General features: G+C 40.8%; 2 long non-coding RNA genes across 2 annotated transcripts in view; one reads left to right on the forward strand and one right to left on the reverse strand.

The window, feature by feature from the left end:
* LOC119470488 overlaps positions 1-346 on the forward strand; it is a 7,971-nt gene extending 7,625 nt beyond the window's left edge. The window contains exon 3 of the long non-coding RNA XR_005199401.1: positions 85-346. This is a non-coding gene — a long non-coding RNA (uncharacterized LOC119470488). The remainder of the gene's footprint in view (positions 1-84) is intronic.
* Positions 347-2,975: 2,629 nt separating this feature from the next.
* The window catches only part of LOC119470489, a 25,801-nt gene continuing 2,057 nt past the window's right edge, over positions 2,976-26,719 (reverse strand). The window contains exons 2-4 of the long non-coding RNA XR_005199402.1: positions 20,883-21,082; positions 18,080-18,158; positions 2,976-3,138 (exon numbers count right to left, since the gene is read on the reverse strand). This is a non-coding gene — a long non-coding RNA (uncharacterized LOC119470489). The remainder of the gene's footprint in view (positions 3,139-18,079; positions 18,159-20,882; positions 21,083-26,719) is intronic.

Consider the following 26,719-nt stretch of genomic DNA (forward strand, 5'->3'; position numbering starts at 1 on the left):
AAATCCCTTAAGATAGAGACGTTACACTCAGGGTCTCCCAAATACAGTATTCATACCCATGTGTAATTTCTTCCCACATTTTAGGCTTGGCTAAACGATTTGCCTTGGCCAAAGAGATGTCAACAAGCATGATGTGAGTTCAGTAAGTGTTTGTGCATTGGTACACTGCTCCCACCATGTTAAGAAGTCCAAGGAGCCAACTTGCAGATGAAGGAGATTCGGAGAGAAAGGTCCAGATCCTCAGCTGGCTCATCAGAGCTCAACCCCCTGGAAATCCCCCAGCTAAATGCAGCACCATGAATGAGCTCAGGTGAAACAGCAGAAGAGCTTCCCAGGTAACTCACAGAATCACAAGAAATAGTAAATTACTGTTTTTAGTCTCTAAGTTTTGGAGCTTTGTGTTATACAGTCATAAATAACTAAAACACATGCCTTATTTATTTTTTATCCATGTATTAATATATTTGTTTACTCATTCATTTATTTGGCAATCATTTAGATATCACAGGCACTGGGATATATAATGCCTGTGATAATGCTAAGCACCGGGAGATATAATGATACACAAGACAGAGACTGTGCTGTGGAGAAACATCCACTAAGGAGTATGAACAAAAAAGATATACGACTTTAGTACCATGAGATACAGGATATTAGAAGGGTAAACACTGGGGGCTATGGAAGAATCTAACAGTGGCACCTTACTCGATTTGGGGAGAGGGCATCACAGGAAAATGTCTGATGCAGATACTCAGTGCATACTTATTTTCTGTTGTAATAGATGAAAGAGAAATTCAGCAATTTGGTCAATGTCACTCAGTTATTGGACTGATATAATTTCTCCTGAATCTCATTTGGGGACTCTGTACTTAAAGCTCATTTCTTTTCATAGGTTTTTGTTTGTTTGTTTTGAGACAGAGTTTCACTCTGTGGCCCAGATTAGAGTGCAGTGGTGTGATCTCAGCTCACTGCAACCTCTGCCTCCCAGGTTCAAGTGATTCTCCTGCCTCAGCCTCCCAAGTAGCTGGGACTACAGATGCCCACCACCACACCCAGCTGATTTTTGTATTTTTTGTAGAGACAGAATTTTACCATGTTGGCCAGGCTGGTCTTGAACTCCTGACCTCATGATCCGCCCACCTTTGCCTCCCAAAGTGGTGGGATTACAGGCGTGAGCCACAGTACCTGGCCTTTCATAGGTATTTTTTATTTTTTTAATTTAGCTGGTTTTGTTTTGTCTACAGTGGAAATTCATTCTCAACAAAAGCTGGGGTCTTGTGATCCAAACAGCTAGGTTTTCTGCAAGCATGATTTTTAACAACAAATTAGCCTGCTTTCCCGCCCCTGATAATTCTTTACTGAAAATTAAATAGTAAAATAATGATTAAATAGTTAAATAGTTTTAAAGTAGCTAAGATTAAATATAAAAAATTATACTGGAAAGAGACATTTATTTATAGAGCAAGACTTAAAAACACTAAATATTGATATACAGTTTGGTACCTTTTCCACTTTAATTATTACCAGTCACTGGATCATCCAGCTGTTTTCTTTGCATCCAAACCTGAAGAACCTCACAAATATAGTCATGTGCTGCACAGCAAAATTTCAGTCACCAACAGACCACATCTCTGATGATGGTCCCATAAGATTATAAATGCTGTATTTTTACTGTACTTTTTCTGTATTTAGATACTTTAGATACACCAATCTTACCACTGTGTTACAATTGCCTACAGTACTCAGTGCTGTAATGTACTGTACAGGTTTGTAGCCCAAGAGGAATGAGCTAAATCATATAGCTTAGGTGTGTAGTACACTGTATGATGTCAAACAGTGACAAAATCACCTAACGATACATTTCTCAAAACATATCCACATCATTCATTAAGCAACACAGGGCTATACTGGGACAAAAGTGATTTGGGCCAACGAAATGACTGCTTAGAGGTTATAACCGCCCTCACAGTCGTTCTCGCCTGTTGAGCAGTTGCACAGATAGAGCCAATTAACTGAGACAGAGTTATTACAATAGAGAAATAGTTTAATAAATGAAGAGCTGGCTAAACAGAAGACCAGAGTATTAATTAAATCTGTCTCCCCCAAAATTTGGAGACTAGGGTTTTTAAAGGGTAATTTGGTGGGCAGTGTGCTAAGGAGCAGGGGATCAAAGTAGGTTCTTCTTGCTGTCTTCAGTTTCTGGGTGAGATTGCAGAACCTGTTGGGCCAGTTTACCAGTCTGGGTGGTGCCAGTTGGTTCATCAGAATGCAGGGTCTGAAAAATACCTCAAATACCAATCTTAGGTTTTACAATATTGATGTTATTCATAGAAGCAATTGGGGAATGTATTTGTCTGTTCTCTCATTGCTCTAACAAAGTACCTGAGACTGGGTAATTTATGAAGAAAAGAGGTTTAATGGGCTCATGGTTCTGCAGGCTGTACAGGAAACATTGTGGCTTCTGCTTTTGGGGAGGCCTCAGAAAGCTCCCAATCATAGCTGAAGGCAAAAGGGTACCAGCCATCTCATATGGCAGAAGCAGAAACAAGAGAGAGTCAGGGACAGGGGTAGGGGGAGGTAACATACACTTTTAAACAGCCAGATCTCACGAGAAGAGAACTCACCATCATAAGAGCAGCACCAAAGAGATCATGGTAAATCATTCATGGGAAATCCACCCCCATGATCCAATCGCCTTCCACCAAGCTACACCTCCATCATTGGGGATTACAATTTGACAGGAGATTTGAGTGGGAACACAGATACAAACCATATCAAGGAGTTTAGAACCTTGTGGCTTCTGGTTGCATGACCCCTGAGCCATAATTTCTAATATTGTGGCTAATTTGTTAATTTTACAAAGGCGGGCTGGTTCCCAGGCAAGAAGGGGGTTCGTTTTTTTTGTTTGGGGAAGGGACTATTGTCTTTGTTTCAAAGTTAAACTATAAACTAAATTCCTTTTATAGTCAGCTCGGCCTATGCCCTGGAATGAACAAGGAGAGCTTGGAGGTGGAAAACAAGATGGAGTAGGTTGAGACGGATTTCTTTTGCTGTCATAATTTTCCTGTGTCATAGTCTTCTCACCATTACAATTTGTGCAAAGGTGGTTTCTGGATGGTTCTAGGACCTTGAGGAGTCCTAAGTATCACAGATGGAAAAATCGGTATGTTAAGAAAAGTACAGTCATAATTACTAACCTTTATTTTAGTTAAAATACAAGCTTATACATAGGAACAAGGCTCTAGTCTAGAAGAAAGTCCACAAATAGGCAGTGCAGTTTTAATTAGTTGAGTGTGGAGACTAATTAATATGCAAATGAGGAGCTTACCAATATTAATCATCTGTTTTACTAGGCAGCTTTTACTAAAGAGTTTCTAACGAGTTTGCAAATTAAGTTTCTTTGACATTAAAAATCAGCTAAACGCCTGTCTGAGAATAATCTCTTCTAACTCAAGGGCGGGGAAGGGGAAATTTTTTTCTGGATGAAAAACAGCAATGTTTAAAACCAATTCCCTTGTTGGCAAGCACTGCACAAGAGTTCTGTATCAAACCTTTCCAGGATCTAATTGAAACCGTTTCAGCAAGAGAGACACCAGAAAACAGTTGGAACAGAGACAAATACGAGTCATGGTGATTTAAAGATACATGACCTAGAAAGTTACATCAAAAAACTTGCTTAAGTTGGTGACCGGCATTGTTGAAACACAAAAGATGTTAGAAATATTTGCTGAAACTCCCTTTTACGGCCTTTAACATACCCCTGTGGTTCTCTTTACTTGGAAATATTGAAGATTGGGTTGGATGCTGACTTATCAGGGATGATTTGAAATATGAGGATTATTACAAAGAGGTCACTTTAGTTTTGGGATCTATTTTAATTCAAGTTTGTGGAAAAGTATATGGGCTTCAGTTCAATTCATCCTATTTTCATCCTATTTTCAATGTCGATTCCGTTATCGTGCCACTTGGCTATTAATACAAAATTATATGCTATAAATTAATACGATATTTTTGCATATCCTACTTCCAGGAAGAACATCAGCAAAGAAATTCTTTCGAAAGACAATAGATTGGATGCAGCTCTTCTCTGATCCTCTGCTCCAGTAATTGAAATTCACAATTGCCCTTAAAATATTTCCTCTTTCAACATGTCCCTATAGAGATTCAAAGGAAATTTTGAAATGATATCTTTTTAATGAGCTCACAATTTATGTTTCTTCTCAAATTTTGCACCTCTCCCCTCCTCCCACTCTTCTATACCTATCAGCCAAAACTTAACATAATTTAGGCTAGACAAATTTGTTATCAGGGATCTCCTTTATGCATTCATTCATTCATTTGTTCAATGAATATTGATAAGGTTGAACCAAAATTCGGAGCACCTTCCACTGTATAAGATACTCTGGGATACAAATATGCATAATTAGCAGTTTCAAGGGATTTAGTCTACGAAGAAAATAAAACGTGTGCCCAATAAGGCCACTTTGAAGAATTATGTGATAAAAGCAATGAGAGTTATATATCTCATGTGCTTGCTGCTGATAACTTTGAGCAATCTTGTGAAAACATACTGCCACAGTCTCTTTCTTAATATAGCAGTCCTAGTGAGATACATCAGAGAACAGAGGATGATTGGTGATTTATTACTTTTCAGTTTTTACAAGTTTAAAGTGGCTAATATGACAAATACTGAAGAATGGTCCCACTTTTCCCACCTTACCTTAGTCTGCGGATATGTTCACTTGCTGACTGTCAATGAGAATGAGCCAATGACATTCACTTAAAGTGATCAGCAGGGAGCTCTGGACTCTATTTTTCAGTCTCTGTTATGATTCTTGCCTGTCTGAAGCCTTATTTCTTTTGTCAATACCAGTGCTATTGTTCTGGTTGGTGGGAAATACCGTTAGGTTCAGAGTCATTGAAATTCATGGCAAAAATGAAAGAAAGTCCGTAATCAAAGGCACAAGAGAGATTTTGCAACAAAATTACGGCCAGAAAATTAATCCAAAATGTGCTTTGGTTTGGGCTTTTGTACAAGCACGTCTTGGCGGCAGGTGTGGACTTGAGGTTGTGGGACCTGCAGGAGTGGAAAATGGAAATGGCTCATCTGCACCTGCCCTTTCTCCAGAGACTTGGCTCCCCATGCCTTCCCATGACACACAGGGCCAGTCCACACTCAGAAGTCTGCAGACCATCCTTCCTTGATGCCCAGGCACCAGCAGGCTGGTGTTCCAAGTCACTGTCACTAAACTGTGTATGGTGTTTTACAAACAACTATGTGATTAGATCTAGAATGTATTTCTGTGGTATATGTGAATTCCGATTGTTTGCTCTAGAACAGCACTGTTAATAGAACATTCTGCAGTGACAAAAATATTCTAAAATTTGCATGGTCCAATACAATAGCCACTAACCCCATGGCTATTGAGGATTTAAAATGTGGAACTGGATTTTTAATTTCACTTAATTTTGATTACATAATTTTAATTTAAATAGCCACATATGTCTAGTAGCTACCATAATGGACAGTGGAGCCCTAGAAAATAACCTCATCCATCTTGATTTTTTTTTATTTTTTATTTTTTCATAAAAAGATCAAGAATCTTGCTCTGTCACCCAGGCTGGAGTGCAGTGGTGAGATCTCTGTTCACTGCAACCTCTGCCTCCCCGATTCAAGCAATTTGACTGCCTCAGCCTCCCGAGCAGCTGGGATTATAGGTGCACGCCACCATGCCCAGCTAATTTTTGTATTTTTAGTAGAGATGGGCTTTCACCATGTTGGCCAGGCTGATCTCGAACTCCTGACCTCAGGTAACCTGCCCACCTCCCAAAGTGCTAGGATTACAGGCCTGAGCCTCTGCACCCAGCCTCCATTTTGATTTTACAAATGGAAATAGAAAATAATCACCCTATGATAAGGACACAACTCTGACTTAGGAGCATAAACTAATTCTCTTTATTTTGACGAAAATATAATGAATGAATTTTCAGCCCTTAGGCTATTGATGAAAAAGTAAGGCTTTAACCTCAGTTGTCTAGATTGAATATGTAACTGGCCAACTGCTTACTTTGATTTTTTTTTCCATTTATTATACATCTTGCATCCCACACCTATTCATAGATAGGTAAGATTAAAACTACTAGTCTTCCATCTTAGGAGCACATAATAGGACCTTCTAATTAGGACACAAAATTATAAAAACATAAGTAAATGCAAATAATATTAACTTCTTTAGATAATTAATTCAAAATGCTGTTTGAATTAGACTTCTGAACAACTTGGTGGCATGTCTACACTAGAGGTAAAGTTGCCATTATTTGAAATTTCTGACATCAAGTACTATAAATGATGTATTCTAATAAAAAATAATCACCTCTTGAAAGTATGTTAACATGTATGAGGCTAAGCACGACTAATACAAAACAGCATATAACCTAGACATTTTTATTTCAGGTTTCGAGATGTCTTGGAACGTAATGTATAGTTCATGTCTGGGAGGAAATGTTCCCAGCATTTGCTCCAGAATTAGAAGCAACAGAGTCTCAATTGGGCTGATTCTAATAACTGTGCAGTGAGCTTTCCCGAGATGCTGAATGTGCACTTCTGAGCCCCCTTCCACTCACCAGTTGGTATTGATCAGCCCAGATTCATACAACTGACTAGAATTTTGTCACTTTTAAACCTACACCACTGAGTTGATACCACATCCATGAATATGATTGATTTAGACAAGACTGAAAAATACAGCGTTTTCGATAACCGAGGGGTTCAGCCAAATTCTAAGGATGGGCTTCAGAGCACCTGCTACTCTAGTTTCATTGCTATAGCTCCTGGAAAAATCGACCCACTTGTTTATAGAGTCTGTCTTACTTCATAGGATTCTTGTGAGAATCAACTGAGATCCTGGGAAGGTTAGACGGCAACAGTGAGTACTAAATGACAAAAAGTAGATGACAACAATAAGTAGAAAGAGCAGTCAGATGACCAAAAATACCTGAATTTTAATCCTGAGACTTTACTTAATATCTTTGCTTCTTTATCTTTAACTTTCTTATCTGCAACATGAGGGTAGGAACGTCAGCTCTACGTATCGCATGGTTTCTGCAAGTATCATATGAGACACTCTGAATGCTTTTTTTTTTTAATTCTGTGTTTGTTATAGGCACAGATTTCTGATTTCTGGTCACTGTTTTTTAGAGTCATTTGCTTTTATCTAGTCCCTTAGTCACCAGTTGCACGTATCTACAGAATGATTGGCCAGGATTAGTGGCGTGGTCTATGAAGGCGAAATTGAGTGAAACAAGAAGAACCATAAAAGGCCCCAAATCCGTGGCCTTGACTTCATTAAGCAAGCGCAATATTCATCTGTGTGATCCATCTTCAGTGAAATACAGCCTCTGACCTTTTGCCAGCTTAGCCCTGCTGTCAGCAGCTGGGGGCCCTGCCACAGGGCTGGGGAGGGAGCCCCGGGTTGGCCACATTGCACATCATTTCAGGAATATTCAAGAGGGACTGTGAAGTAAACCCTCAGTCTTGTAATTCTATTTCAAAAAGCAAAAAAATTTCCCAAATAATGAACATTTTGCTCTAATAAGAACTGTAGGATTGATTAGGTTCAAACTGTTAACAGACGTCCTTATGGTTAATGAAGCAACATTGAAAATGCCTCTGGATTTTTTGGAAACTTAAATCATACAAAAGCAAGCAAAGCACTGGATGTGGACACAAATAGTGGACACAACATGTTCTTTGAAAAGTTAATATCTATCAAGAGTTATTTCCACAATGGGCAAGCAATACACTTTGATGATTATTGTTGAAACGTTCTTTGGATAACATATTTTTCTGTAAATCTTGAGTGGGGGACGGAAGCTTCTGCCATTTTAATTCCTTTGTTAATGTCTTTATGAATGCAATTAACACTTCATTCACGCTTCTTTGTTTCTGGATCCCATTAGGATGTGGTTTATGCCAGTTTCTCTCTCCCAGGAGACAGCCCGCATCACACAACATTTCACTCAGCTGTGTGGCTGAGCAGTGACAAACTCAATTTACGCAAGGCAAGAGTGAGTTGACACCATGCTGTGGCAGTTGTCCTGATGGGTGGAAACGACTCATTTCCTTCCAAGGTAGAACCCACCTTCTCTGTGCACAGGATATTGAAGACAAGGAGGTAAAGAAAGCCTCTTGGCTGACACAGTAAAATCCCTGCAGCTAAAGAAATGCTAAGTATCAAATTTGGTTCCTGGTCTTAAAAGAAAAAGCAGCTATCACCTGCCTTGTAGGCACAACAGGCTGCTATTGTCTTTACCAAATATTTAGTAAAGGCTGAGCAGGTACAAAGTAAGGGAGAAGCCCAGAAGCAGAGGAAATGGTCTCTCCCTTCTGGAGCTTACAACGTAAATAAGAGGCAAGAGATAAACATGACAAATACTTAAGCCGGAGTGAAAGGCAGCACCGCTAAGTACTGAATGACAGGCACAGACCGAAAAAAAACACTAGGAGTTCAGAAGTCTGTGATGGGGAATCTGGAGAAAGCTTTGCTGGGAGGCGAGATTTAAATAAAAGCAGTTCCCCTGGCCATTCAATGATTGAGATCACCAGTAAAGAGAGAGAATATGAGGAATCGCAGAGAGGAGAGGAGAGGCAGGCATGAGCTGAGATGCAAAGGTGCAAAATGAATAAGAGCATTTTTGTTCATGATACATTATTTTCCCTTTATATTAAAGTCTCTCCTCCAATTGATGGCATCATTTCTATTTCAAATATCAGTGTGCTATTTGCTCAACAGCCAAAGGCACTGCAAATGAATATATCTGAATCTTACTAGGAACTGTACAGAAAAAGATGCAGGAGGTCTGAAGGGAAGTCAGAGACAAAAGAAGGAAGGAAGCAAGCATTGCTCATGGTTTAGCATTACGTTTTTTCTTATATGAAAAAAAATCACTTATAGATAGGCTTTGTACCTGTGCTATAATTTGAAGTTTGGTTTTCTCTGACAATGACAAAGAAAAAGAGGAGAATTTCTAGTAAGTGTTATGAAGCATAACATATCACCGGAAAAGGAAGTAAAGCAGCTTATAGCCCAAGTCATCTGTGCCTAACATTAAAGGTGTTTTAATAAGCCAAGGACCGTATCCCTTATGCCATTTGAACATTACTTAATGGTATGGTGATTGGTTGTTTTCTTGTCTCTGAGTTACCTCAAAAATCTAGCCCTTTTTCCATTAGCTATATATCCTTGTTACCAAGATCTTTCTCATGTCTCTCAACCAGATTTGGGCTGTCAATGCCATCATATTCTATTAGAATAAGGCCTGGGTATATTTCTGCCAGATTGGCCAGCCCCTAGGCATTAAAGCATTACAGACCACACTCGTGCCCAGGCACTTATTGCATTAACAATAAGGGCCATTTTGTTTACTTTTTATCATAAGAAGCTGGTCTTTGTGGGAAAGATGGCTTACTATATTACAAATAATGCTTGGCCAAAGTACAGCTAACATTAACAGTAACACTGATTCTAATAAAAAGTTAAAGTGTTGGTAATTTTATGAGGGTTATTTCTTTCCCTTAAGCAAATAGTTGTCCATTGTCAGTTTTAGAACTACCATGATTTATGAGAAGAATAACAACTCATTAGAATTAACTGAATTAATTCCCAAACATTTAAAGGGGGAAAAAAAATATTGATAAAAGCAATGGTCCGTACGGAGCAGGGAAGGGAAGGGGTGGTTTTGAGGCTAGAAAATCCTTTACTTCTGTCCTTGTGCATTTTTTTAAATAGAAAAAAGCCACTCTGCATTCCCTGGCCTCAAGCCACTAGGGCACTATGTAAAACATAAACAGGGTCTGTGTTTTGCTGTATTTGAGAAAGATGTAAAGGTGTAAATATGATGGAAGAGGTTTTATTTCCTTTCCCCTCTCAGGAATGATCTGACAGCCCCAGGCTCGAGAATGTGTCTCTCCCAAGTACTCTGTCACCCTGGTAACCATGGAGACCATGACGATCGATTAGATGCCATCTGATCTCAACCTCATAAAAAAAAAAAAGGCAGCAGATGGCAACCAGGCCACTAGACCTGTCTCAAGAGAGACGAAGAGGAAGAGCGAGAAAGGAAAGGAAGGAGGGAGAAAGGGGAGGAGGTGGGGGTGGGTTGGCACAGGGAGAAGAGAGCCCAGAAGCAGCTCTGGAAATGAAAATTTTAGAAACGAATGAAAATAGAAACAGAAAACAAGGAAAGCAATGGAAAAAATGAAACTAAAACCCACTGTGCGATAAACCTCCATAGTGAGTTGTAGGAAGATAATTCCGCAGGGAAAGTAAATCATTGTACAGAATGGTATGGAACCTGGGCCCCAAGGCTTTTCTGAGGAATAAGCACAAACTTGGCTCTGAGAATCAATTGGACTTTGATGCATCCAGAAGAGAATTCTGAGATCTGGTTCTCAGAATGAATGTCCTTAATCAGATGAGGGCTTTCAGGGGACTGGATGCGTCAATACCTGGTATGTTAGTCAGCCCATCCCCAACAGTGTTCTAATACTCCTTAAAGGAAGAAGTGATAACGCCAGTAGATACCGAAGGTGAAAAGAAGGCAAGAGCAGCTAAATCAATTCTGGTAACCTAGGATTCTTAGCCAGTGTCCCAGAGTCATGTAATGGCTAATATTTATGAAGTGTTTATGATAGGTCAGACACTGTGCTAAGCACTATGTATAGAATATTTAATTTAATCTGGATAATAATACCATAAGATAGGTGTGATAATTATTCCCATTTTACAGACAGGACCTGAGTCTTAGAGAGGTAAACTACCTTCATCAAGGGCATACCTAGAATGCAATGTATAAATGTACAGAACAAGTTACTTATATAGAGTTGACTTGGCCCCTCTTGTTCTTTCTCCATCCCCTCCCCAACCTTTTTTTTTTTTTTTTTTGAGACAGGATTTCACTCTGTCACCCAGGTTGGAGTGCAGTGGTGTGAACTCAGCTCACTACAACATTTGCCTCCTGGGTTCAGGTGATTCTCCTGCCTCAGCTTTCAGAGTAGCTGAGATCATAGGTGTGCACCACTACATCTGGCTAATTTTTGTATTTTTAGTAGAGATGGGGTTTCACCATGTTGCCCAGGCTGGTCTCAAACTCTGACCTCATGTGATCTGCCCACCTTGAACTGCCAAAGTGCTGAGATTACAGACGTGGGTCACTGCACCTGGCCTTCTCCCCCTTTTAATTTATTTTTATTTATTTATTTATTTATTTTTGAGACGGAGTTTCGCTTTTGTTACCCAGGCTGGAGTGCAATGGCGCGATCTCGGCTCACCGCAACCTCCGCCTCCTGGGTTCAGGCAATTCTCCTGCCTCAGCCTCCTGAGTCGCTGGGATTACAGGCACGCACCACCATGCCCAGCTAATTTTTTGTATTTTTAGTAGTGACGGGGTTTCACCATGTTGACCAGGATGGTCTCGATCTCTTGACCTCGTGATCCACCCGCCTCGGCCTCCCACAGTGCTGGGATTACAGGCTTGAGCCACCGCGCCCGGCCCCTTTTAATTTATTTATTTTCATTTTGTATTTTTTGAAATGAGGCCTTGCTACACTACTCAGGCTGGTCTCAAACTCCTGGGCTCAAGTGATCCTCCTGCCTCAGCCTCCTTAGTAGCTGGGACTGTAGGCATGCACTACCACACCTGGCATTTTTCCCTTTTATATTTTATTTCAGATTTTTGCAGATTACAAATTAGGATTTGTCCAATATAAAAAACTGCTTAAAACATGAGAAAGAAAGGGGAAATTATCTACAATCCCATACATGTGATAAGCATGTGCATTGTGTACTGCACAGCATTTGCTGTGGAGATATATATATATATATAAATACATACACGTATAGAAACAAAATCGTATATACATATATATATATACATATATATATATACACACACACACTATATTGCATATTTTAAGCAAATATAGTATGAAATCTTAAATACTGTTTGGCTAACCTACTTTTTTTGAACATTATATTATGAAAAACTTTCCATGTTTTTGACTCTTTTTCTATTTTAATGATTACAGCATTCTACTATCTATCCGATGTATCATAATTTATTTAACTACTTTCTTATTACTGGATTTTATTTCCAGATTTTTGCTACTATAAATAAGGCTATGGTGATCACTCTTGTATGTAAATCTTTTTTGTATTCCTCTGACTTTTTCTTTTCTTTTCTTTCTTTTGAGAAGGAGTCTTGCTGCGTTGCCCAGGCTGGAGTGTAGTGACGCGAGGTCGGCTCACGGCAACCTGCGCCTCCCGTGTTCAAGCAATTCTCCTGCCTCGGCCTCCAGGGTAGCTGGGAGTACAGACGCTCGCCACCCCCACAGCCGACTAATATTTTGTATTTTTAGTAGAGACGGGGTTTCACCATGTTAGCCAGGCTGGTCTCCATCTCCCGACCTCGTGATCCGCCCGCCTCGGCCTCCCAATGTGCGTGAGCCACAGCGCCCAGCTCCTCTTTCTTCTTTAAGATGAAAATATAATCGCTAAGTCAAACTGCATGTTTTCTTAACTGAGGCATAGCGTATGTGCAGCACAGTGTATAAATCTTAAGTGCACTGCGAGTTAAATTCTACATGTGTATATGTACGACTATATAACCACCACCCAGATCACTGGATTAAACATTTGCAGTGCTCCAGAATGCTCTTCTTGCCTCTTCCCAGTCAGTATCTATTCCCTGTTCTTCAACTTCATATAAATAGAATCATAGAGTGTGTATTCGTTGGTTTATGGCTTCTTTCACTCAACATGATGTCTGCGAGATTCATCCATGCTGTGTGTATAGCAGTTCATTCTTTTTATTGCCGCATAGTATTCTATTAAAAAAATACTACAATTTATTGATTCATTTTTTTCTGATAGACATTTGGGCTATTATAAATATCGTTATGTGTATTCTTATGCATGTCTTTTGGAAGACATATTTATACTTTATTTATGTATTTTTTTTTTTGAGACGGAGTTTCACTCTTGTTGCCTAGGCTGGAGTGCAGTGACGCGATCTCGACTCACCGCAACCTCTGCCTCCCAGGTTCAAGCGATTCTCCTGCCTCGGCTTCCCGAGTAGCTAATATTACAGGTACCCACCACCACCCCTGGCTCATTTTGTATTTTTAGTGGAGACGAGGTTTCTTCATGTTGGTCAGGCTGGTTTCGAACTCCCGACTTCAGGAGATCCGCCAGCCTCGGCCTCCCAAAGTGGTAGGATTACAGGTGTGAGGCACCGCACCCGGCCTGACATATTTATACTTTAAAAAAGTATAGGCCGGGGCGGTGGCTCATGCCTGTAACCCCAGCACTTTGGGAGGCCGAGGTGGGCGGATCATGAGGTCAGAAGATCAAGACCATCTGAGCCAATATGGTGAAACCCCGTACCTACTAAAAATACAAAAAAGTTAGCTGGGCGTGGCGGTGCACGCCTGTAATCCCAGCTACTCCGGAGGCTGAGGCAGGAGAATTGCTTGAACCCGGGAGGCGGAGATTGCAGTGAGCCGAGATCATGCCACTGCACTCCAGCCTCCCTCTCAAAAGCAAGACTCCATCTCAAAAAAAAAAAGTATAAACTGGGAGAGGAATTACTAAATCATAGAGTAGGCATACTTTTAGCCTTAAATACAGGTTAAACATTTTAAAAGTTTTATTTTGTTTCTTGAGAGGGGGCCTACTTTTAAATTGGTCTCCAAAACAGCTGTCCCAATTTGAACTCCAACTATCTAATGTCATGTGTGTGCCTTTCCCCTTCCCTCCTTACCAACAGTTAGTGGGCATTTTCATTCTTCTTAACCTTTGCCAGTATGAGAAAGAAAATGGTATCTGATTGTTCACATTGTGTTTGATGACCAAGAAGATGTAAAAAAAAAAAAAAAAAAAAAAAAAAAAAAAAAAAAAAAAAAACAACTCTTGCTGTGTTACCAAATATTCTTGTTTCTTCTTTTGTAAATTGCCTGTATATGTCATTTCCCTATTTCCTATTAGCTTTAGGAAAAGGCAAAAAGCTGAGATAAGGCAAAAAGCTGAAATATAATCCATAGAGTCTGTATGGATCCAATGGCATTGTAAGAAAAATTCATTGGTATTTATGACCAAAAAAATGTACATTCTTTCCGTAAATTGACATCCTGCTCTATATATTTCATAATGAGGCTAACATTTACAGAACACCAATTACTGAGCACATTTACTCTTTAAAACAGCCCTATTTATTTAATTCTTATAACTTCATTTAACTTCAGAGGTAGCATTTAGTTTTCATTAAAACTCTAATGGTATTTAATATTCTGCCCATTTTTACAAGTGCAAAAATCAAGGCTCGCAGGGCTAAGGGTCACAAATGATTTAGAGGTGGGACTGGGATTTAAATCCAAGACACCCCAAGTCAAAAGTAAATTATTTTTCTCTTTTCTGTAGATGCCATTGCCTAGGTCAGTGCTCTAGCCTATCATCTGAATGTTTGTATCCTCCTAAAATTTATATGTTGAAATCCTCACCCCCATAGCTGATGCTGTTAGGAACGGGGGCCCTTGGAGGTGATTAGGTCATGAAGGCAGGCCCACATGAACGATCAGTGTCCTTATGCGAGCTACCCCCAAAGCTCCCTCACTTCTTCCACTATGTGAGGACACAGCGAGAAGGCACCATTTATTAACAAGGAAGCCATCCCTTACCAGACACCAAATCTGCTAGCACCTTGATCTTGGACTTCCCAGACTCCAGAAATGTGAGAAATACATTTCTATTGTTTGTAAGTCACCAGTCATGGTGTCTTGTCACAGCTGCCTGAACAGACTAAGCAGTGATTGTCTCTCTCTTCCCCCCCACCCCAACATTTTAAAGCCTAAGAGGGTGTCTGAATTCTAGAAGCCTATTCTTAACTCCCTTCCATTCTCAACACACATCTACCTTCCCACTACCAAAATCCAGGGAATCAGGATCTCTGGGCTATCAAGAAAAGACTGAGAATATGAAAAAATCCAGTTTGCCTCATCTATTTTAGAAACTTTTCTATGTGTGTTGTGTGTTTTAAAATCTGAGTAATGGTTTAATAAATCCAGAATTGGAATAAGTAGAAGCAGAAGGGAATTCACCTCTGGAGTCTGGGAAGGGAATTGCTATTTGGAGAACAAGAGACAGGTGGACCAGTGGAGAGTGAAGATGCAATCTGGTTCTGCTATGTAGCTCAAATACTGTGATTCTCTAACCTGAGGACATCAGAGTCTTCCAACTCCTTGACACCAGATCTAGTGTGGGAACTCTATCAGGGCCTGTCTTAGACTAAATGAAGAAAAAAAAAATCTTTCCTATCCTTTGTTCATTTTCTTGCCCCTTTCACCTCTTTAGGGTCCACTTTTCCTTTTATCTATTTGTACCAGAGTGCCTTCTGGAGATGTTCTTCCGTCCTATAAAAGTTTGTTCTTGGTAAAGACTCGGATGTCCGCCATTCATTCATTCATTCATTCACAAATGTTTATTTTTCACATACAAAAGACTAGGCACCATTTTGGCACTTTGTCATTTGCAAGGGATAAAGCAGTGAAAAAGACAAAAGCATCTCTGCTCACAAAGCTCATAGTCTGGAGATACTCAGATAGAAAGTAAACAAATGTCCGCTTTAGCATGGCCAAGTTTTTATTACCATAGTAGTGCTCCCATGGAAATTTGCATCTGGGGTCATTTATCTCCTGTTAAAGGAATGTCTTTATTCCAGAGTCAACATAATTTTAATCATTAGGCATTTGGGGAAGTATTTCAGATGGGGAAGGAACACTTTCCCAATTTCTTGAAGCTTTCCTTTTTTAATTTATGTACAAAACTGGTTTTGGTGTATACAAATTAGGCTGGCCATCCTCCAGCCATTTGAAACTGTATTATTATTGTTAGAACCTCTAGAACAGTCTCTTGTCTCTTGACCAGGGTATCTTGAGGAATGTTTTAAACTGTACACTGCATTATTTCTACTTATTCTCTTCAAAAGGTCCCATGCTAAGGTTAAGTATGACCATGGTATATCTCTGTCTCTAATACTTTGGATCATTTTTCTTGGTCTTATTTAAACTACCCTGAGTGATGACAGTGTCTTGGGCCTAGTGCTAAATGGTTTCATACTTAGTCATTCACACTGTAGAGGAAATCCTCTTACTTCGATTACAATGCAGTTGCTCGTCTTTTTACCCATTTGTCAAATTACATTCTTTCTTCATAGAGGCAATTTTAAAAATGTTCATTATTAGTACTATGTAGAAGTCCTTTATTATTGACAACTTGTATTAGTTACCATTTCTTTATGTGTATGCAACAGAAAATTCAAACTGGCTTGTAAAATAGGATAATAGATGGCTCACACAGCTGAAGTCCGGAGGCATTTCAGGCTTTAAGGTTGATGGAGTCATGTGCTATGACCCCATTTCCCTGCAGTTCTCTTAGCTCGTCGCTCTCCCAACTCACAGCTTCGTGCTCAGCCAGGCAGCTGTAGTACTTGGCCTCACATCCATGGACAGCAATGTTCAGAGACCCTTCCCCTGGCAGTCCCTGATGAACAAGCAAATTTTCCCCAAAGGTTCCTAGAAAACATTTCCTTTTGCCTCATTGGCCCAAAGTATCACATATCACATGATAATTTTTGTCCTTTTTTTTAAATTTTATTTACATGATCATTTTTGAACCAACCACTGCAAAGCATTGAGTTGACCAAATCAGGCCCTCCCCTGGAATACAATCTAAGTGGGAAGAAGGGGTCGGGACAGATTCTCCTGAGGCACATGGGCTTCCTGGGGGAGGAAAATGGCAGACGTAATCAGACTCCTCCTAAGGAGTAATAGAAAGAGATGCTAGGTATCCCTTTACCTAAGAAGCCATTCTAGTTGCCTCAGTGATATTTTGTTAATTTCTGAACTTACTTTTTCCAGCCTCCAGGTAATAAGACAAGTCTCATGCCAACTGATAACCATAAAAAAGAAGTCAAAATTATGTTCAGTATCTTCCACCTAAGAAAATGAGCCTGAAAGTAGTATGTAGGTGACTAAATACATAATTTAAGCGAACGGAGCTAAATTTTAGTCACTGAAAACATTCCACAGGCCTTAGCTGCCAAAGTTCCCACTGAAAGGCCTGAGTGATTTTACTGAGTAAACTTTTATACAGAAGGAGCCTTTGCCAATCCCCTCCCGAGGTGTACATGATAGTGTCATCGTTATTGGGTTTAACCTGTATCTTGGGGTGTTTTGGATAGCTGACATGCTTGGTCGTGCTCTCATTCTCTGCTCTCTGCCTTCAGAAGCATTTTCTTTCTTGAGTTAAACCTCAGAGGGCTCTTAAAGTTTCAAGGAGATTTGGTATTCCCCCTCTCTTTTCTTTCAGAGGGAGGACAGAAATGGGGTTTACAGACATCTTTAACTTTGTGTAAATGACCCACCTTTCTTTCTTTCCCTGGAGTGTGATGAAAATTAGTGTTCTAAAAACATTTTTCAAACTGCTCCCTTGAGATGTGAAGAAAAGTGCTATCAGTCCCTCAGGTTTTCTACAAAACCTTTTAAATAGGAGGAGGGAGGAAGGAAAGTAAAACACATGCCTCCAGCATTTTTCAGGTATTTTGGAACTTTAAAAAGATATGTCGTTATAGAAACTCTTGGTTTTTGTACCATCAACTAGTTCACAGACTGGGCCTGTTGCTGGCTATTGACCAGAAGAGCACCTGCTGGGAAAAGGTTAGCACATCTGAGTGGTGTTTGTTAAAACTGACAACGTGATAAACTAGGTTTGTATTTACTCTATCGTTATGGAGGATACTTTTAACATTGTTTTGATGTGCTAATAGTCCTTCCTGTGGAAAATTATGCAAACAAACAAACTATTAATTAGACCAAGAGCAGCAGTCTTTATAGAACTACAACATGCAGATTTGCTTATGTGGATGGACTTGAGCCACACAGTGGCCTTTAGCTGCAAGGGATGCTCTCAGGAGCCGTCTCTCTATGCACGTCTATGTATCTCCCAGTAAGGACTACAAGGCCACTCACCCATTACAGATTCCAGAGACCTTCATCCTTCAGGGTGGGACCAAGGTAGGAGTGCCCTGGATACACTGTTCCAGTTCATCTGGGAAGATCAATGGGAGATCGCAGTTGAGGAACATGGAAACTTAGGAAGGCAATGTAGAATTTTACAAAGACCTTACAAATTCCTAAATGGTCATAAGAGCTTTTGTGTAGGTTGCAGCTTTCTACAGAGGTCAAAAAAATTTTATTGGAATGAAAAACCAAGAGCCACAAAGATTATGTGGTGAGCTGCAGCCCAAGTCTTGGCTGGCTGAGTGCATTTCACTAGTCAACACCTTATCGTCATATGAGCTACCATCTGTAAGGATAGTGTAACCATTACTATTACTGGGTGACTGATGCTAATTTTGGACCAAGTTGGGCCTGACAATATCTATGCTGATGTTCTGGTCACACAGGGAGGGACTATGCTATTCCTTGGTCCCAGGTGTGCTCCAGTTTTATCCACAGCCCTCGTCAGTCCTGCCCCTCACTGATGCTTTATTGCACTGCAGTTTCCATCTCACTGGCTGCCTGCTCTTCCTGTTGGGTGACTTTCAGCAGCACAGCTGCTGACAGACATTGTGTCACATGCTTTTTTTTTTTTTTCTCTTTAGCTCTAGGTTTTATTCTCCCTCCCAAGAGTCATCCCCGCTTTTTTTTTTTTTCTTCTGCCCAAGCTTTTAATTGTTTAGGTAAGTATTTTTCTCTCTTTGCAAAGTTAACATTGTCACATGTAGAGTAGCACTCAGTGAAATTTTAGAAAGGAAAGAGTGAAAGTGCTTCCTCAGAGAAAACCTCGCCACTCCCAAGTTCTGGAGCAGTCTGACCCTCCAGTAAAGTTCTGTATCTTTCTCTTTCGACTGCATTCCAAGCATGATCCAGCTATATAAATTGATAGAAAAAGACTTTCTTCTCCTTTCATGGAGGATGATTATAAAAGTGCTATGGAGACTTTCTCTTCAACCTGGAGCCATCTTACTACCTTGAGAACGCCTTAAAATGCCGCCACTTGAGATCCATTCCTTTGGCCCAAATAAGGTATTTTTTTTTCCGATTAAAATGAATTTTTTAAAGATAAGTCGCTTTAGTGTAAGTGAGTCATCTGGGCCCCTGGAGGAGAAAGCTCTGAAGAGGTAAAGGATGTCGGGAGAGCACATGAATAAGTTCTGGAGTGGGGCAAGAGTGGAATTGAGGCTGGGGGAGGGGGATGGCACAGGAGGAGGGGTGTGTTCCCTGCTGATAAGTCTCATCTGCCTCCCACCTTTGCTGAGAGTCCACCCTTGATACATTGGCTTCTCAAAGCAGGGCCCTGAGACTCAGAGCAGGGGCAGGACTCACCCTGAGCCCGATGACTTCAAGACTTTGGTAGGATGCCTGGAATCTGCAAAATAATCCGTTAATGAAAAAATACTGAGTTCTTTGCTTTGGGGATTTTATTTTATTTTTTAAAGTTCGGTTCTTTGTTGAACTGACAGTTATTTCTTGGAACTGGCTAAGTATGTCACCAAGCAGCCTGGCTGCTTTGCTGAAGAATCACAAATGAATGACACGGCCAGTTCTTTTGTTCACGTGTACGCACAGCCTTGAAACACCAGGCTCACTTAATGTACCAGCAGGGCCTCTGGGAATATGGCCTAGTCCTAATTTTTTCATCTGCAGATGAAGATCATGGTAACTCCTACCTTGTAAAGTTCTTTTTCTGTTGTTGAGACAGGGTCTTGCTCTGTCATCCCGGCTGGAGCACAGTGGCATGAACATGAGTAAATGCAGCTTCAACCTCCCATGCTTAAGCAATCCTCCCACCTCAGCCACCTGAGTAACTGGGACCACAGGCATCTGCCACCACATCTGACTAATTTTTTTGAGATGGAGTTTTGCTCTTGTAGCCCAGGCTGGAGTGCTATGGTGTGATCTTGGCTCACTGATACCTCCACCTCCTGGGTTCAAACAATTCTCCTGCCTCAGCCTCCCGAGTAGCTGGGATTACAGGCATGCACCACCATGCCCAGCTAATTTTTTATATTTTTAGCAGAGACAGGGTTTCACTATGTTGGCTACGCTGGTCTTGAACACCTAACCTCAGATGATCCACCTGCTGTGGCCTCCCAAAGTGATGGGACTATAGGCATAAGCCTCCATGTCCAGCCCATCCAACCACTTTTTAATTTTTTTTATAGAGATAGGGTCTCCCTATTTTGCCCAGGCTGGTGTCAAATTCCTGGGTTCAATCCTCCCCCCACAGCCTTCCCAGGTTAGAATTACAGGGGCAAGCTGCTGTGCTCATTCATAAAGTTCTTTAAGGATGAATGATAGTGCACATGAAGGCCTACACAATGCCTGGCAAATACGAAGCACCCAAAAGATGCCAGCTGTCATTTTTAATATTAGCTAAGGCCAGCATACCAGTTATTTGATAACTGCTATCTTGACAATCAGGAAGACTTACAGCGTCTTTCCAAGGAGCCTAATTTATCCCCAGAGAGTAGCATCTAGGGAGGAAGACACATCTGCAGCCTTTGTTACCACGCTAGATATAAGAATAAGGGAAAGGTGGAGAAAATTCCTTCTCCCTAACGTCCTGCAAACTGCTATTGGACATGCAGAAAGCAGCACCCACATTGAACATGGCTGTCTGCGTGAAGGAACAAGGACTGGGGACTTTGGAGAACTCTGAGCCTGATTGAATTCTAGTCCTCTGCTCTCGGGAAAGTGATTTGTGTCCTCGATGCACACATAAGCGTATGGCTTCAGCACATGCACACTCATGCACACACCCACTTACAGGTTAGCACATGATCGCGCTGGGTGTACTTTTCCTTGTCTTATTTCTTGCATCCTTTTCAGTCCATTCGGGCATAATTATTATTGCTCTGCTGGCATGGTTCTGCAGCTCTCTAGAGTGGAGCAGATGTCGACAGCTCTGAAAGATCCCATGCTATTACACAGCAGAACAAATGAGGATGTCAAGAAAGGCTCTTTAGTCTAACAAGAAAACAGAGGAAAGAGACAAAAAGAATAAAGCCTTTGGAGACCAGCAGACTCGCTCTGATTAGATCTTATGCTAACATGATGCCCACTCTGCGTACTAAGAGTAATTTAATATGTTTAAATGATACAGGGGAAATACGTCTTGGGGAAAAGAAAACACAGAGAAGAGAATTTCTTCCCTGGCAGGCATGATTAAGATGGTGTAGGCTTCCTTGAAAATGCGACTGCAGCATGAGACTGTTAAGTGCAGGCCCAGGCACATTTACTTACAATGCCTGACATTGCCTCATTACACTGGGCAGTGCCGGCTTTCTCCACCACTGGGTGAGTGACAGGAGCTGTTCAGATGGATTCGTTGGCTAGGTGCATAACGGAATGTCAGCCTCATTGCCGGGTCGCTGTTTCTTTCCTTAATGTGGGAAGCTATACTTTAAAAATATCTTATTTATGAGGCCGCAAGTCCACAAACCTAATTATCCAAAACAAAGAGTAAAATACCTAGAATTTTGGAAGACAGAAGATGGAGGTGTCTCAGCCATCAAAGTGGATGAACCAAAGTCCATGTATTATGGATCACATAAAGTGACTCCTGACTGAGTATGTTCTCGGCTCCTTGCTTTTAACCTATTTACTCATCTTCTCCTTAAAACTCTAACTGTTAATGTTATAGGTCTCTCTTTCACTAGACCACTGCAGAATAGAAAAAATAAGTTAGAAAGGCCAGCTTTGGGATAAGGAGGATGGAGTGAAAGACTATTACATATATATATATATATATATATATGTACACACACACACACACACACACACACACACACACACACACACACATATATATGAATCCTGACAGTATCAAAATGTGATATCTGTTGACAGTAAGAGGACACAGATACTGCAATAAAGTAGAAAACATTATATGTGCTTGTTTCTTTCCTTATTTGTTCCTTTAATCCTTCCACAGTGGGTCTGAGGCAGCTTTCTAGGGGCTTTCATTATATGAGTAAAGGATAGCACATAACTCAAAACTCCCTAAGGAAAAAATGTTAAAAACCAAATAAAAACTCTATGAAGAGAGCAGGTTACTAAAGCTCATTGTGGAAATGCGATAAATGGAAAACCTCCTGGGAATTTCCCTTGTACTTAAAAATGCCAGGACTCTGCACTCCGGATGTTAGGATCTGTCTAGAAGCTCAACAACCCTTAGTAGGAAGAGAGCTCAGCAGTTACCTTGTCCACTGCTTGTCGCTGACACTTGATCAACCTGCCTGTACTTGAGGCCATTCCCATGGCAGGGCCTCACTCTTTGTGAGACACCAGCCTATTGTCAGAGTGCTCTCATTAGGAAGTTCAGGCTCGTTGGAACCCAAATATACCTCTTTTTCTCTTCATCTCATTGGCAATGGCTCTACCCTCCAGGGCAGAACACCTGCATGTAGTCGGAACACCTGTGTCCATATCCTGGCTCTAGTCGTGTGACTTCGGACAGGTAACTTAATCTCTCTTAGCTCCGGTATCCTACTCAAAGGCTACAAGTGAAAATAACCGAGAGAATCCATACAATGATATTTGCCATACAGAACTCGCTCTACATATGATCCGTTTTTTGGAGCATGAAAGGATTGCTGCCTTCCTTCTAGTGTACTCCACATTTCTATTACAGCCTGGACTTACAGTGCACTAGTGATTCATTTTGGGCTTATAATCAGCTGAAACATCTCTATTATTTTCACACAGGTTCCTATCAAACCACATCTTTCCCATCTGCTGCTTATTCCATCTTATTTGCTTGTTTATTTTAACCAAATGTTAAGACTTTACATTTATCCCCATTAAACATAATCTTGTTAGATCTGGTCCATTGTTTCAGCCTGTCAAATCTTTTTTGCGTTGCAATTTCTGCTGTCCAATGTATTAGCTATCCCTTCCAGCTTTGTGTCACCCACAAATTTTATCACTGGGCCATCAACGTCTTCATCCAAGACATTAATAAAAATGCTTAGCAAGGCAAGGCAAAGGCCAGAAACCTGTGGTGTGAAAGATCTTTTCTCTAGATCGACATCAACTCATTCATTAGTACTCTGAATCCCATCAGTTACTCATCTACCTGCCTTCGTTGCCATCAGCCCTTGTCTGTCCATGGGTGTATCTCATTTTCAAAGATAGAGACTTTATCTGTCAAATGTATGCTGCAATCCAAATGCACTTCATCCACACAATACCTGGAAAACCAGGCTAGCAACTCTCTCAGAAAGAAACATGGCAGGTCTATGACTGTTCACTGACTCCTTGCCTCTCACCTGGGAACAGCATCCAGCTCACCAGAAAAGGATCATCCAAACTGCCTGCCCTTTATTTAAAAGGTCAAAAACTTCCACGTTTTCCCATGGCTGGGCTTCCAGTGCCTTTCCTCAAAGTCTCAGTGCTTCAAGACAGACAGCAAGTCTCCTGGAATATAACTTGTCTGGCCAGGCTCCTGGGCCCCAAGCATTCATTTAGAGCCTTCTCGCTTGGGCTTCCATATTCTGTCACTAATATCTGTGGGAACCTTTTCTAACTTGACGTTGCTTTTCTTGATAGGAACTATGGAAGGGACATAAATACTGAAAGAATCTGTTTTCTGCCATCTGTTAATACTGTGCCAATTACAATACCGATCTCAAGCAATGGGCATATACGTGTCTTGTGCCCAAGATAACTTAAAGCCCCTTTACGTTTTGCCTTAAAGTACAGGTTCCCTTTAGAAGTCCTGGGAGCAGTATCAGCAAATGTTTAGATGGATCAATATAAGCCAGCCTGCAATGGCAGTGGTTAAACAAGGGGAATCGGTCCCAGTCAGTAGGTTCCTTTCCTGACTGTCCCCTACTCCCATGTCCCACCTTCGGGTCCTGGTCCATACCATCCAGCCATCATTGGAGAGATAAAGTGTTTAAGATCTTGGAATTCTAAGTTTACCTAATGCCACTTGAGCTAATCTCTAAGAGGGGGACAAGAGTAACTATCTCATGAGTGATCGTATCACATGATATAATGGCTCTACAGGTGCCACGCACAGTGACTGACACACGCTCAGGGCAGAATACTGGTGGTTTGTTTTTACCTTCTATTTCCGCCTTGGTCATGTCCACTTTGATTCTCCCCTTCTCACCAGTCCCTTGTCCAACCCCTCTCAGTTTATGTTAGCTCGGTCTCAAACTTTAATTTTCAGTTTGCCCTTTGAAGACTGGCTGCTTCCTGACCTGCCCCCAAACATACACATACTGGCATTTGACAGTATATTGTTTACATTGAAAAATCCCTTGCTGACTCTACTTCTGGAAAAACAGACAAAATATGAGTGCATAACCCATCTCCTACCTGCCGGGACCCAGGCCCCCATCTATGACAAGCCCCAGTGAATAAGGAACACTCCTCAATTTTTTTCACAAATTTCAACATCCATATATTTGGGTTTAAATCCTGACTTCTTTACTTTTTAACTGCATAATCTTGGACAAATAACTAACCTCTCTAAGTCTCAGTTTCCTTCCCCATAAGGTAGGCATAATAATGTAGGATTGTTGGGAGCAAAAGCTGCTCAGCACCATGCCTACAAAATGGTAAATACTCAATAAACGTGATTATCATCAGCACCGTTATCGTCATCCTTCACGTCACCTTTCCTGATAGCAGTCATTTTTTTTTTTTTTTTTTTTTTGGAACGGAGTTTCACTCTTGTTACCTGGGCTGGAGTGCAATGGCGCAATCTCAGCTCACCGCAACCTCCGCCTCCTGGGTTCAGACAATTCTCCTGCCTCAGCCTCCTGAGTAGCTGGGATTACAGGCACACGTCACAATGCCCAGCTAATTTTTTTTGTATTTTTAGTAGAGACGGGGTTTCACCATGTTGACCAGGATGTTCTCGATCTCTTGACCTCGTGATCCATCCTCCTCGGACTCCCAAAGTGCTGGGATTACAAGCTTGAGCCACCGAGCAGTCATTTTTTAATAGATTCTTTTATATTTGCTCTTGGTTATGTACCCATTTCCCTTCTTTTGTTTAAGTTAATTAAATTTATGAACTCAGTAGTGAGGTTCCTAAAAATCCCATGGGTCATTCTATACTATGCCTTCCCTTCCTCAAGGAAAGGCTTGTACATTATGAATTGTAAAGTGCAATGAAAAGGATAGTTACTGTATCACTACAAATTGAGATACACTTCAATCACATTGTTCAGATTCCATTTTTAGATTTCACACCCTTCTTCTTTTTTTTTTCTTTGAGATGGAATCTCGCACTGTTGCCCAGGCTGGAGTGTAATGTTGTGATTTCTGCTCGCTGCAACCTCTGCCTACAGGGGTTCACGCGATTCTCCTGCCTCAGCTTCCCGAGAGGCTGGGATTACAGGTGTGCACCACCACACCTGGCTAATTTTTTGTATTTTTAGTAGAGACAGGGTTTCAGTATGTTGGCCAGACTGGCCTCAAACTCCTGACCTTGTAATCCGCCTTGGCCTCCCAAAGTGCTGGGATTACAGGCATGAGCCGCCGCACCCGGCCTACCCTTCTTCTGCCTTTCTAGAATTCTTCTACAAATAATAGGGAACCACCGGTTTACATACTGCTTTCATCTTACACCATGGGATACTTGAGGGCAAGTCCACGTTTTAGTCATAAGCTTCCTTTTGTTCAATTTTCAGCGTGAATACATTCTTACATTTATTGAATTTCTGTTATGTGGCAAGCACTGCCATACAGAAACTAGTAAGATATCATTCCTGCCTTGAAGAGGCTAAGTTAGTTGAGGTAAAGGGAGTAGATGAGCTGTTTCTGGTTAGCAGGTAAAAGATTCTAGCAGATCTTCATTCCCATGGTAACACCAAGAAAACTCTGGGTAACATAAAAATCATACAGATTATGTTTTCTGGCCACATTAGAATTGAATTATAAAACAATAACAGAAAGATATCTAGAAAATATTTAAATATTTGGAAATTAAGCAATATACTTCTAAAGAAAAAAACTCTAGGGAAATTAGATGCCTTTTTCTGAATAAGTACCGCATATCTCAGAAAATATTTTGAAAATTTCAACACGATTCCACGATAAAACCTCTAAACAAACAAGTAATAGAATTTCCTGAATTTGATAAAATGCATCTATAAAAACCTATACCTAACATCATAATTAATAAGATATGGAATGCTTTCTCTCTCAGGTCAGAAACAAAGTACAGATGTTCACTCTCATGCTGCTATTCAGCATTGTACTTGAGGTCTTGCCATTAGGCATAAAAAGATCATAAAAAGATAAAAGTCGTAAAGACTGAGAAAGAAGTAAAATTATCTTTCTCTACAATGACATGATTTTGCAGGTAGAAAATTCAAAGGAATCTCTGGACTTGGTGGTTCACGCCTATAATTCCAGCACTTTGGGAGACAGAGGTGGGCGGATCACGAGGTCAGGAGATAGAGACCATCCTGGCCAACATGGTGAAACCTCGTCTCTACTAAAAACACAAAAATTAACTGCGTGTGGTGATGCGCGCCTGTGGTTCCAGCTACTCGGGAGGCTGAGGCAGAAGAATCGCTTGAACTTGGGAGGCAGAGGTTGCAGTGAGCCGAGATTGGCCACTGCACTCCAGCCTGGCGACAG

The sequence above is a fragment of the Cebus imitator genome, unplaced genomic scaffold (assembly GCF_001604975.1).
Source record: "Cebus imitator isolate Cc_AM_T3 unplaced genomic scaffold, Cebus_imitator-1.0 Scaffold32, whole genome shotgun sequence".
Lineage (NCBI taxonomy): Eukaryota > Metazoa > Chordata > Mammalia > Primates > Cebidae > Cebus > Cebus imitator.